Here is a 12,263-nt window from a genome sequence, read left to right as displayed (position 1 = left end):
TAGTCCTCAAAGCATACTGTTTTATGGCTGATTGAACTATGTGCATAGTTGAGGTTCATTTTGGAGCCTTAGGACAGTGTGATATCTGGAATCAAAAGTGGTATCTGACCCTCATTTGAATACCCATTTAAAGAGTAATCGACTCTGGTCAAGATGTGGGAAATTAAACATAGATCGGATGGTGCAGGAGACCCCAGAGGGGAGACTTGTAAAGGTGGTTGAAATGTGAGGGGACCCCTTTAGGAGAAGAAATGAAATAGGATCTAGTGACTGGGTGTTTTTCTGGGGGTACAGCCCCACTCCTGTTCTGCGGCTCTATCAGAAGCAAAGCCATGTTTAAGGAGAGAGAAGATGGGGTGCTCTAAGATTCAGGAGCTCACCTTTTCTGTGGTTGTCAGAACACAGTGACTCTAATGAAGGCAGCGGGGAGATGGGTGGTATCCTTATGGGCTTCATCTTTCCCGTTTGGCCCACAATGAGCCAGCTTATTAGAAATCAGCTACAGGCTACTGTCACTGAGTAGATGTTGTCAAACTCTCTGTTTCCCCACCTGGTCTTGAACATGTAACCACAAGGAAAATGACTTCCTCTTCCTTTCTCCCTCCTCCTCTTCCCCGTGACTGAAGGTGCATCCTTCCAGCATCTCTGGAAAACAGTGGGAGACTCTTTTGGCCTTTGGTCTCATCTCACAAGCCAAGAGGATTGAACTCCTCACAAAGATTCAGACATGATGATGAGGCCAATAAGGGGTTCCCGGATGGGGCTTCAGTGATGTTTATATTTTATTTTTATGCTATTGATGCCTGTCTACTTGTTTGGTTTTGTTGTTTGTCTCCCCCTTCTAGACTGTGAGCCCGTTGTTGGGTAGGGATTGTCTCTATCTGTTGCCAAATTGTACTTTCCAAGTGCTCAGTACAGTGCTCTGCAGACAGTAAGCGTTCAGTAAGGATGATTGAACGAATGAATGAATGAATTGTACTCTCCCAAGGGCTCGGGCTCTGATCCCAGTAAGTGCTCAAAAAATACCATTGATTCATCTCCTTCAGGTCATCTTCCCTGGTTAATCTCTCATTTCCCCATCCTATTTCCCCTTCACTGCGGCTTCAGAACGTCTGAATTACCCACACCCAAGGTACTCACCCCTTCCCACTCCCCTCATTACTCTTAAGGTGCATATAATAATAATAATAATAATAATGTTGGTATTTGTTAAGCGCTTACTATGTGCCAAGCACTCTTCTAAGTGCTGGGGTAGATACAAGGTAATCAGGTTGTCCCACGTAGGGCTCACAGACTTCATCCCCATTATACAGATGAGGTAACTGAGACACAGAGAAGTGAAGTGACTTGCCCAAGGTCACCCAGCTGACAAGCGGCAGAGCAGGGATTAGAACCCATGACCTCTGACTCCCAAGCCCGGGCTCTTTCCACTGAGCCAAGCATATCTTAATACACAACTCTTTCTTCCTATCTGTTAATTCTTTCACTATCTCATTTCCCCACTAGATTTTAGACTCCTGGTGGGCAGGGGGTCTTGCCTACTAATGCTGCTGTACTCTCCCAAGCACTCAATAGAGAGTTCTGGACACAGTAGGTGCTCAGTAAACATGATTGATGGATTTATTGATCCTGTTATTGTTAAGTTGCCCCACCCCGCAGCTAAGGTACATTCCACCTGTTAGGTTTTTACAGTGGGGATTGCTAATTGCACCTTTGGCCATTCTCCTTCTTGACCTTGGCTTCTCATCTGAGTCAACACTGGCAATCAAGAACCTTTTTGAAAATTTCCATTCGGAGGCCTTAAAAGCACAGAACCAGCATTGATGGCCATTCCTGTTATTTTAGTTGGGGCCATGTTAATTATTTGGCTCTTTTACAGAGCTATTTGCTAGCTATTTTAATATTATCTGTTAGTTTGCCTCATAACCTTTACCCACTTTATGCTTATAGCCTGATCTCCTTTGTTCTCTTCATTCCAGCTCCCTAGTATGCCAGGGATTCTCCCTGGTGGACTAATTCAGGAAGTATGGTACGTAGCACTTTTCATGTGCTAAGCACTGTGCTAAATGCAGGGGGAGATACAAGTTAATTAGATCAGATAGAATCCCTGTCCCATTTGGTGCTCACGATCTTAGAGACAGGGATGTATTTCATCCTCATTTTATATATGAGGAAGATGAGGTCCGGAGAAGCTAAGTGACTTGCCCAAGGTTACACAACACAGTGCTCTGCACATAGTAAGTGCTCAATAAACACGATTGAATGAATGAATGGATGACGGAACGGGGATTAGCACCCAGGTCTTCCGACTGCTCTTTCCTATGTGCTTTCCAGCAGGCCCTGTTGTTTGTTGAAATCCATTCCTCATCCGGTTTTGAACTGCTAAATCGCTTCATCTTTTAAAATCCTGATGAGAGGAATTTTCAGGTTGATTGTATATATAAGAGTCTCTGAATTGAAAGGCTAGTCTTCAGGCTGGATTGCTCACTACTCTTAGAGGTTCAAGCAGTGGTATTTTGTTGCCGAAATATTAAGCATTTTAAGTTTCGAGAGGAGGATGATAATGAGTGCTAATACCCTAGTGGAGTCTAAATGAAAGAAACCTACAGTCAGCTCTTGTTCAATAAGATAAATTCCTGCCCAGCACCGATTCACATTACCCTACGCACAGTCATTCCCAAATGGACAATACTTGACCTTTCTAAGAATTTAATGATTCTGTCTCTTCACTGCAGAATTGGAGCGGGGGAAAAATGGCAGTGCAGTTGAGTTCCTCTCTGTCTTCCAAATTATTCAGAGCTTCATACCTAGGGGAATCACTGCCAGGATCCAAGAGGCATTTTATCGGTGAAACGTGTGTTATAGAGCATTGAAGAAGACAGTGCAAATAGTGACAGGCTGTTTACTTGGTGGACAAGATTTCTCTCCCCACACAGGCAAAGGGAACAAGTAAGATGAAGTTAGTGACTGAGCTATCCCACAATGGTCTGTTGGAATTCTCTGGAAGTTATTGACTTTTACTCCCACTGACATGTATGCATGGGTGGTAGTCAGTGACATCAAATGCCCCATTACTGACAGCTCAAATCAATCAATCAGTGGTATTTATTGAGTGCTTACTATGTGCAGAGCAATGTACTAAGCAGTTGGTAGAGTTTATTTTTATTAATGTCTCCCCACAAGACTGTAAGCTCATTGTGTGCAGGATATATGCCTGCTATATTGTACTCTCCGAAGTGCTTAGTACAGTGCTCTGCACCTAGTAAGCACACAGTAAATATGATCGATTGACTAGAGTTCTAAGCACTTCATAGGGTTGGGAGACACAATACCTTCCTTCACGGGCCTGAACCCCCTTCTGTCCATTCTCCCACCACCGCTGATTTGCTTCTGGGGATCCATATGACATGGCTGAGGGAGGAGGTCTCCTTGCTTATTCATAGAACTGACCACCTTCCTCCAAATAGGTCTGGAGATAGAAAATCGGGGATGCTGGTAGGTCCAGGGACTGCTTTCCGTGAGGGCTTCTGCCAATCTAGACCTGTTAGGAATTTAAATCCTGTAACCTCCTTATGATGCAGTTCAAGATAAACCCATGGGAAGTAAGTAGAATTCCATATTATCTTCGATAAATATGTTGTGGTTTTCTGTGACTTTAAAAAAGAGGAAGAGATTACTCTGCAGACCCTATTGTTAAAATAAAACACCCTTGATGCTGAAATCCGAGGTTGAGCCATTATTTTGCAGTTCTTTAAAAGTGAAGGTGGGTATGAGGGGAGACGATCCCTTTGTGCTGAATGATAATGTCAGAAGAGAGATGGAGGTTTTAGAATTTCCTCCTAGTGAATTTGAATTAAAGAATTAAGATTCCGCATCGTCGACGGACTGCTTCTCTATGACAAGCATCTGTGATTCCAGACTTAACCTCAGTTTGCCACAGTCCATTTTTATCACATTCAGTAATATTTTTATGGTATTTGTTAAGCCCTTACTAAGAATCAGGCACTGTACTAAATGCTGGAGTAGATATAAGGTAATTGGGTTGGATACAGACCCTGTTCCACATTGGGCTCACGGTTTTAATCCCCATTTTACAGATGAGGTAACTGAGGCACAGAGAAGTGAAGTGACTTACCCAAGGTCACACAGCAGACAGGTGGCAGAACCGGGATTAGAAACCTGGTCCTTCTGACTCCCTGCCCCGCGCTCTATCCACTAGGCCATACTCTTTGCCCCCTTAGGGGATTTGTGCCACAGCTTATATTTTTAATAGCATTTATTAAGCACTTTTTAATGGCACTTATTAAGCCGGGCACTGTACTAAGCACTAGGGTAGGAACAATTATTATTATTATTGTTACAAGCCAATCAAGTTGGACACAGTCCATGTCCCACAAAGGGCTCACAGTCTCAATCTCCATTTACAGATGAGAAAACTGAGGCACATAAAAGTTAAGTAACTTGCCCAAGATCATACACCAGGCAAGTGGCAGAGCTAGGATTAATATTCAGGACCTCTGACTCCCAGGCTCATGGTTTGGACTGCCTTGCCAAGAATTCCCTACCTGAAGGGTTTGAGAAAGTCCCACCCATTCTGGTAAGTGCAGATACTCCACTGATATCACCCAGCTTCATGGATTCTCGCTCTCCTCTTTTGCTCTCTACTATGTCCCATCTTCCCTCTGCAAATCCCCTTATAATTATCCTCATTACCAAAGCCCTGAAAGGCTTACCTTTCAAGAAAGGGGATCTAAGCAGGGTAAAATGTCTTCCACCTCACCCTGGTAAACATTTCTTTGTTTGAAGAGGAAGTTTATTCATCCAAAGATTATGCCCTCCTGTTCCTGTGCCACGATCGGAAGAGAGAGCTTTTCATGTCACCTCATAACCTGTTATGGCAATCATAGTACTATCAGGCTTTAGTCTGGCAAGTTGGAGAAGTAGGAGCTTTGGAGGTCTTTCTGCCACTGAAAGATATTGTAACCATCTTCCGGCACCAGTGGGTGAAGGAGGAGACACGCTCGGTAAACGGCGATGAGGGGAATTGTATCACCTGAAATTCCTACAGGGGCTCGGCAGTGGGGAGGATGTGTCTGAGCCTTGTCTGATGCGGATGCTGAAAGTTCCAGTCTGGGCTCATCGGTGCTGAGAAACAGCACGTCCACGTGGGCGAGTTTGTGGACAGGCCCTCGTGACCAATCCGTTCCTTGGCCAAGAATTTGCAGTCCACAACCTTCCACCAGGGGTGGCTCCCTCGTCTTGGGCGATGTTGAAGAGTGGAGGAGGATTTCCAACTCTGATCAACTTCTGCAGGGCAACCGAGATGTTTGACCACGCCGTGAGAAACCTTCCTCTTTCTGTAGCCCAAATGGAAGATGGCTGAGAAATCTTTCCCCACCTCTGCCTGAAATCTCCCATTTTTCTTCTCTTTTGAAAATGGTATTTATTAAGTGCTGTCTATGTACCAGGCACTGTCTAAACTCTGGGGTAGCTGGAAGCTAATCAGATTAGACACAGTTCACGTTCCATGTGAGCTCGCAGTCTGAATCCCCATTTTACAGATGAGGTAACTGTGGCACAAGGAAGCTAAGTGACTTGCCCGAGGTCAAGGCCAGCAGACAAGTGCTGGATCCGGGATTAGAATTCAGGTCCTCTGGCTCCCAGACCCATGTTCTTTCCATTATTAGGCCAAGCTGCTTCTGTAAAGCAGCTTCTCAAAAATAACGGTTGCCTCCCTCCTTCACAGACATGGCAAAGACACTGCAAACTCTTTCTCCGATTTTTCTGTCTCTGTTCCTCATGAAAAAAACAGTCAAACTTTCTGGGACTTTTAAGCACATCAGACTCACTCAGACAATTGCTCGGCACCCAGGAGAACTGAAACGTGTCAACAGTCTCTCCATTTTAGCTGAGGAGCTGGAACAAAATCTTCTCCAGCAATCCCTGCCGGGGGTTCCTACTAGGGAAAAATACCCACTCTGTGTTTATCTAATTTTGATTGTGTCTATTTAATTTAGATTGTGTCTGCCTAATTTATAGTACGAGCCTGTTCAATTGAAATTGTGTCTCGCTTGTTGCTTGGTACAGTGTCCAGTGGGTTGTTATGCGCTCAGATAACATATAGAGTAAGTAACGGTATAGACATATTTATTGCTGCCATCAATCCTATATTGAAAGAAATCTATTTCAGAGGGCAGGAACTCTCTGATTTTCCACTCGTTTTATTCCGTATGCAAAAGGTATTGGAGTTTTCTCCATTTTGCCGTTCTGACACACTGAAGTCAGAACTGATCCACCCATCCTCAGATTCAATGCTCAGTGACTTGTCCTGGAGATGCATAGAACAGCCTCTAGTTTACAGTCAATTGAGCACTGGGGAAGTGATGTCTTAGAGGGTTGTTTTCTCTCTTCTTTTTTTTCTAGAAGAAGCCATTTCTGACTAGAATGTGTACCAGGAAAATCCCACCCTCCCAGAGAAAGCTGGCAAGAGAGTGTCCTTGGGTCCTTCTGGAAGCCGTGGGTTTTCCCACTGTCTTTTTAGGCAGCAGAAATGTTACACGTGGAAATTTTCGTCTCTTTTCAGGCGGCTTTGTTGCTGTGGCCATAATCCCTAATACATTCCTGAGAACACAACAAATAAAACTAAAAGCCAAAACGGTGGGCCCAAGGTATGTGGAACCTAAATGAAGAGGAAAACAAAGGATGTTTCAAAAAAACCCCAACAAATTAAAAGAGTGCCTTTTGGCCGACACAGCAATAATAGCTTGAGCACCTTTCTTACTGGCTGGAACCCTATGTCACCATATTTCACTGAGGTAGAAAGGAAGGGGCATAATCTCCATTTTACAGATGAGGAAACCAAGGCACAGAGAGGTTAAGTGACCAGCCGGAAGCCTCAGAACCAGTGCTAGGAAAGGGATTAATACCGGACTCTGTTAGGTTCTTTTCCTGGGTAAGCACCTGATCTCAGAAATAAACCTATTATCCACCTTCTCTCCCAACAAAGGCTGCCTGCCTCATCTTCCTACCTCATCAAGATTCAGTGGTTCATCAGAAGTATCAGGTGCTAAGTACAATATATCAGCTCAGCGGATGAATTTAGTCAATCAGTGGTATTCATTGAGCAGTTACTGTGTGCAGAGCACTATACTAAGTGCTTAGGAGAGGGCAATATAAGAGTGTTCATTCATTCAATGGTATTTATTGAGTGCTATGTGCAGAGCCCTGTACTAAGCGCTTGGAATGTACAATTCGGCAACAGATAGAGACAATCCCTGCCCAATTAAGGGCTCACAGTCTAATCGAGAGTTGGTAGACATGTTCCCTGCCCACAAGGAGTTTCCAGTCTAGAGGGGCAGAGAGACACTAAAATAAATTACGGATATCCATCGAGCGTATTTACTGAGCGCTTATGTGTGCAGGGCACTGCATTAGGCGCTAGGGCGATTACAATGTAACTGAGGTGTCAGACGTATGTAAGTGCTGTGGAGGTGAGGGTGAACTGAATGAAAAGTACAAATCCGAGGGCAAGGTTGAAACAGAAGGGAGAGGGAGTAGGGGAAACAAGGGAGGCCCCCTTGGATGAGATGTGATTTTAATAAGGCTTTGAAGGTGGGGACAGTGGTGGTCTGCAGGATCTGAAGGGGGCGGGAGTTCCAGGCCAGAAGTAGGATATGGGAGAGGAGTTGGCATTGAGATAGATGGGAAGACAATCAGGGAAACCTTCTCGGAGAAGATATAATTTAAACGGTGTCTACTGTTTGCTGGAAACCCCAGTTGATGAAGCAGTCCCGTTAAATATGGCTCAACCCAACATTGGGCTGAACCTCTCTGGCTTGCTAAAAATGAAATAAACTGACTTCAGATTGAAATCGACATTCTTGTGAAGAGAGGCACCTCCAGCCCACCCAGCCTGGTTTTTCTTGTATCGTAAAACATTTTATTTACTTTATTTTATATTAGAAGGTTGACTATATGCAACAAGCTCATATTCACATGCATTCATTTTCTTCACAATTACAATTTTAGTCCCTCCTTTCTCCCTCCAAGATCATTATTTTTTCCACGATCTCACATTTAATCTCACCCTTTCACCTGAAAACCCCTCATTTTGACCTCCCCCGCCCTAGAGGGGCAGGGATTGTCTCTCACCCCAAGCACTCAGTACAGCATTCTGCACAGAGTATATGCTCGATAAATACCACTGATCGATTGACTGAAGAGCACTCCCTCTCTTACCTCTGTCATCTTCTCCTGTTCAGCTAGTAATGAAGTTATAGCTTTCCTTATTTGAAATAGCTTTAAAGAAGCTTCAAGGCAAATAATCCTCCAAATTACAGTTACCGGTATTTACCCAAGTAAAACACAGTGGCGTGATGCATTGTGTAACAAGTGCCCAGGCAAACATTCTCTTTAATCGGGACCAGGGAAGTTTAAAGGAGAAACGAGTTGTCATCTCACCACGGGTGGAAAAAACACGCAAACCAGCTAGTTAACAGTCGTTAGCAATTATGGACATTTTTTTCTTTCTCTCCCTGGTAGGGAAGCCAGCATCTTACAGTGATGTTTCAAGTGAGTCTCTAAAGGCATCTGAGAGAAGTGGTTTTGTCCCCTGCAGATACAGTACAAAATACAAATCATCATTGGTTTTATCTCAGCTGGGGCGGCCTATTTTCTAAATGAGTTTACTCTGTGCAACTGCCCATCAAGGCCGTTTTTCATCCCTCATCCCCTCTCTTTCACGATCGCTGGGTTTAAGTCCTTTCTTGTGTCCTTTGTTCCTTCAGCTCAGCGAAGTAAACAGCAGGATTGATCTTACACTGCATTTTGGTATTGTTCCAAATGCTCATCAATAGACGTGGGCTGGGAATGCACTGACTGGAAAAGAAGGGCAAGATTGAAATTCACTTTTTGTTCTCTGTGCCTTTTAGCGTGTGCAGCGGAATGTCCCTAATCTGAAAGCTGCTACACTGACTGCCTATCGACATGCAAATTAATCATCAAGTGATGAGTCCCATATTAGTTCTAAGTAAAAGTCTTTAAAGCTATCAGAGCAAAAAAAAAAAAAAGAAAAAAGAAAAGGGCTTCTTTTTCCTTGGATCTTTTATGTTTCTAATGGTGACTCGGATAGGGAATTAATACGTTGCTACACTGTTGCATTTGTTTCCTCATGGAAGCTGCTGACAAGGTGCCTGAAGTTATGGAATCCTCCTGTTAGAAAATCTTTACCTATTCATTAAGCAAGACATTTTAAGTTTTAAGATTAACTGTAATTACCATCAGGGCACGCTGAGCCCTGAGAAGACAGCAAAGCATGAGGTCATTTCTTTGCTGTTTCAACTCCCATTACTTGCACAAACGTTTGACTTATTTCCTAAAACTCAGGTTGAATATTTAGCACATTTTTTTAAAAAGAAAAGCTCATGATGTTTTGACTTATCACTTTTCCCCGAAGGCTCCCAGGGTAATAATTGAATTTTAGACCCTGGCAAAAATGTAATGCTCTATTTTAGTATATAGGCAACATCTGCTTTGTTATTCTGGTTAAATAAAAATGTTAGGATGCAAGAAAGCTTCTTTGTGTTTTTTCAGGGGAGATTAGGAATTTGACATAAGTAACTTAGTGCTTTCCAGGACCTGACAAGTTGTAAGGGAGTTTATTGGAATCATTATCTTTGTCTTGGAGTACTGCATAATAGCAGACTACATTCCACTTTCTGTCATGTGGTTGACACCCGGATGACCCCGCCCTGTCAAAAACGACACTAGCGGTACGGAGATCCCCAGGAAGGGTTATTCAATTTTGGAAGCAATTAAATTAATCTTTCCTCCTTCATTTGATTCCCCTTCCTTTTCTCCTCTCCTTGTAACGCACACACTTTCCCCCAGATCAAGGTTTTATCTCCATTTAGGGTAATCTCCATTTTCCGGGTCTTATTTTCAATCAGTCAGTCAATCAGTCACTGGCATTTATTGAGTGCTTAGGGTGTCCAGAAGACTGTACTAAGCGCTTGGAAGAGTATAATAGAGGTGGTAGGCACTATCCATCCCCTCTAGTCCGTAAGATCCCTGGGGGCAGGGAATGTGTCTACCAACTCTTGTTATATTGTACTCTCCCAAGCATTTAGTACAGTGCTCTGCACAGAGCAAGTATGATTAATTGGTGGATGATTAGATTGATCTAATTGAGCTTACATTCTACTTCATTCTGATCTCATGGGTTAGGGGTTAATGGCCAAAGGGTTGAGGTTATCAGAGGTTTAAAGAGTGGAATTTCTGCCCCTAGACATCTTCTCTCCTCTCTCTCTCTCCTGGACCAATGTTGTGCAGCACTGTTCAGATTCCAAAGAGGCCTCCCCTTACCTAGGGAGACCTGCCACGCTCAGGAAATAGGTTCCAGAAGGCCGCTGCTTCTACAGTGTAATGAGGAGGAGAGGGTGTTGGTTGGACAGCGATGACTGGAAAGCATGATCTCTCCCTCCATGCAGAGCTACTCTTACAGTGCAAACATCCTACTTGTTTGGGGTTAATTTACCACCCACCCCCCAAATCCTTGGCTTTCCTGGTTTTGATCACAGACCCAATATAAAATGGTAGGCACTTCATTTACATTTACATTTCTTTCCATCACTTTGCTCCTCATTCAAAGGCTGATGATCTTCCATCCTTTCTTAAGGCTAGGTAATTTTTTTTTGCCTTTAGAAGCAAAGAGAGTAAAAGAGAGAAAACAAGTAACATTTTAATATAATCCAGTAAGTGCTGTCTGATTCCGATAAGTCAAGTTTTCCTCTCTGTCCCCACCTCTTCCCACTCCTCCGGAATGTTTACTCATCTAATTAAATGTCTGATAAGGCAGCATGTCATCAAGTCAGAAATTTTGGTTGTTAGAGGCCTGATACTCTGGGTTGCTTTTCCCTGTAATTGAAGAGTGGGTGGGTAGATGTGTGTGTGTTTATAAACCTTGGCATAAGTGTTCATATCAAAAAGAAATGATCTAGGCTCAGGTCTTTCAGAATGATTCTACTAAGCAACTCCACTACTTCCAGCCTGGTACATAATAAGTACTTAACAAAAAACACAATTATTATTATTATTATTATTATTCCATACTGCCTCTCTGACTTTATTTTTTTTTTTGCATTTTTCTTCCTCTCCTCTTTTCCATTTTGTTCCCAATCTGCCCAGTAGAATCACAGTCTTGGAAGAGGCAAGGCGATCTGACACTAGGTAGGTTAGTTGTCATTAGTCATTTGGGCTAGATGACATCTAGTTTGCTTTAAAATATCTCCTGGGGGAGACAAGGATGATCTAATTGTAAGAGCGTGGGTCTGGGAGTCAGGAAACCTGGGTTGTTCTGGGCCTCAAATCTGCTTTGTGACCTCAGGCAAGGCAATTAACCTTTCTGTGCAACAGTTTAAGAGAAAGGGAAAGTAATGTTTGACTTATTCTACCTCCCATGGATGTCTTGAAAATGAGATCGTAAAACAGCCTGGCCTAGTGGCTAGAGCATGGGCTTGAAGTCAGAAGGATCTGGGTTTCAATCCCAGCTCTTCCACTTGTATGATTTCTGACTTTAGGCAAGTCACTTCACGTCTCTGTGCCTCAGTTACCTCATCTATAAATTGGGGACTAAGACTGTGAACCCCATGAGGGACATGGACTGTGTCCGATTAGCCTGTAAGCCCGTCAAACGGCAGGGACTGTCTCTATCTGTTGCTGACTTGTTCATTCCAAGTGTTTAGTACAGTGCTCTGCACATAATAAGCGCTCAATAAATACTATTGAATGAATGAACCCTGAATAGCTTGTATCCACTACAACGCTTAATACAGTGCCTGGCACAAAGTAAGCACTTACCAAATCCCATCTAAAAAATAGGCGTGAAAGGATTTTGGAGAAATGAAGACATCATCATCACCTGGCTCTCTCATTTCAGGTAAGTGATAGGCCTACTGTAGCTATATATTAATAGTGCCCAGATAGTTGGTGAAACTTCTGCCGGCTTCCTAATAGCCCTTGCTTAGAGGACCCGCTGCGGTAATTGGCACTGAATGCTTACTTGCCAGATCCCCATTGCTCAGAGTTGGAGGATTAGAGTAGGAGTCTGTGATTGGAGCAGCATTAGTAATTACAGGGTTCAGGGTGTGTAGCTGGCAGTGAACGGAACTGAGTAGAGTACAGAAAGAGGCCGTGGAGAGGGATGTCTCCAGGATCTTTGTGGTGATGGGGAAGAGAGTGGGTAAGTGGGAGGGGCATTAAAAAAT

Source organism: Ornithorhynchus anatinus, chromosome 9 (assembly GCF_004115215.2).
Source record: "Ornithorhynchus anatinus isolate Pmale09 chromosome 9, mOrnAna1.pri.v4, whole genome shotgun sequence".
In the NCBI taxonomy this organism is placed as follows: domain Eukaryota; kingdom Metazoa; phylum Chordata; class Mammalia; order Monotremata; family Ornithorhynchidae; genus Ornithorhynchus; species Ornithorhynchus anatinus.
This window is presented reverse-complemented; position numbering follows the sequence as displayed.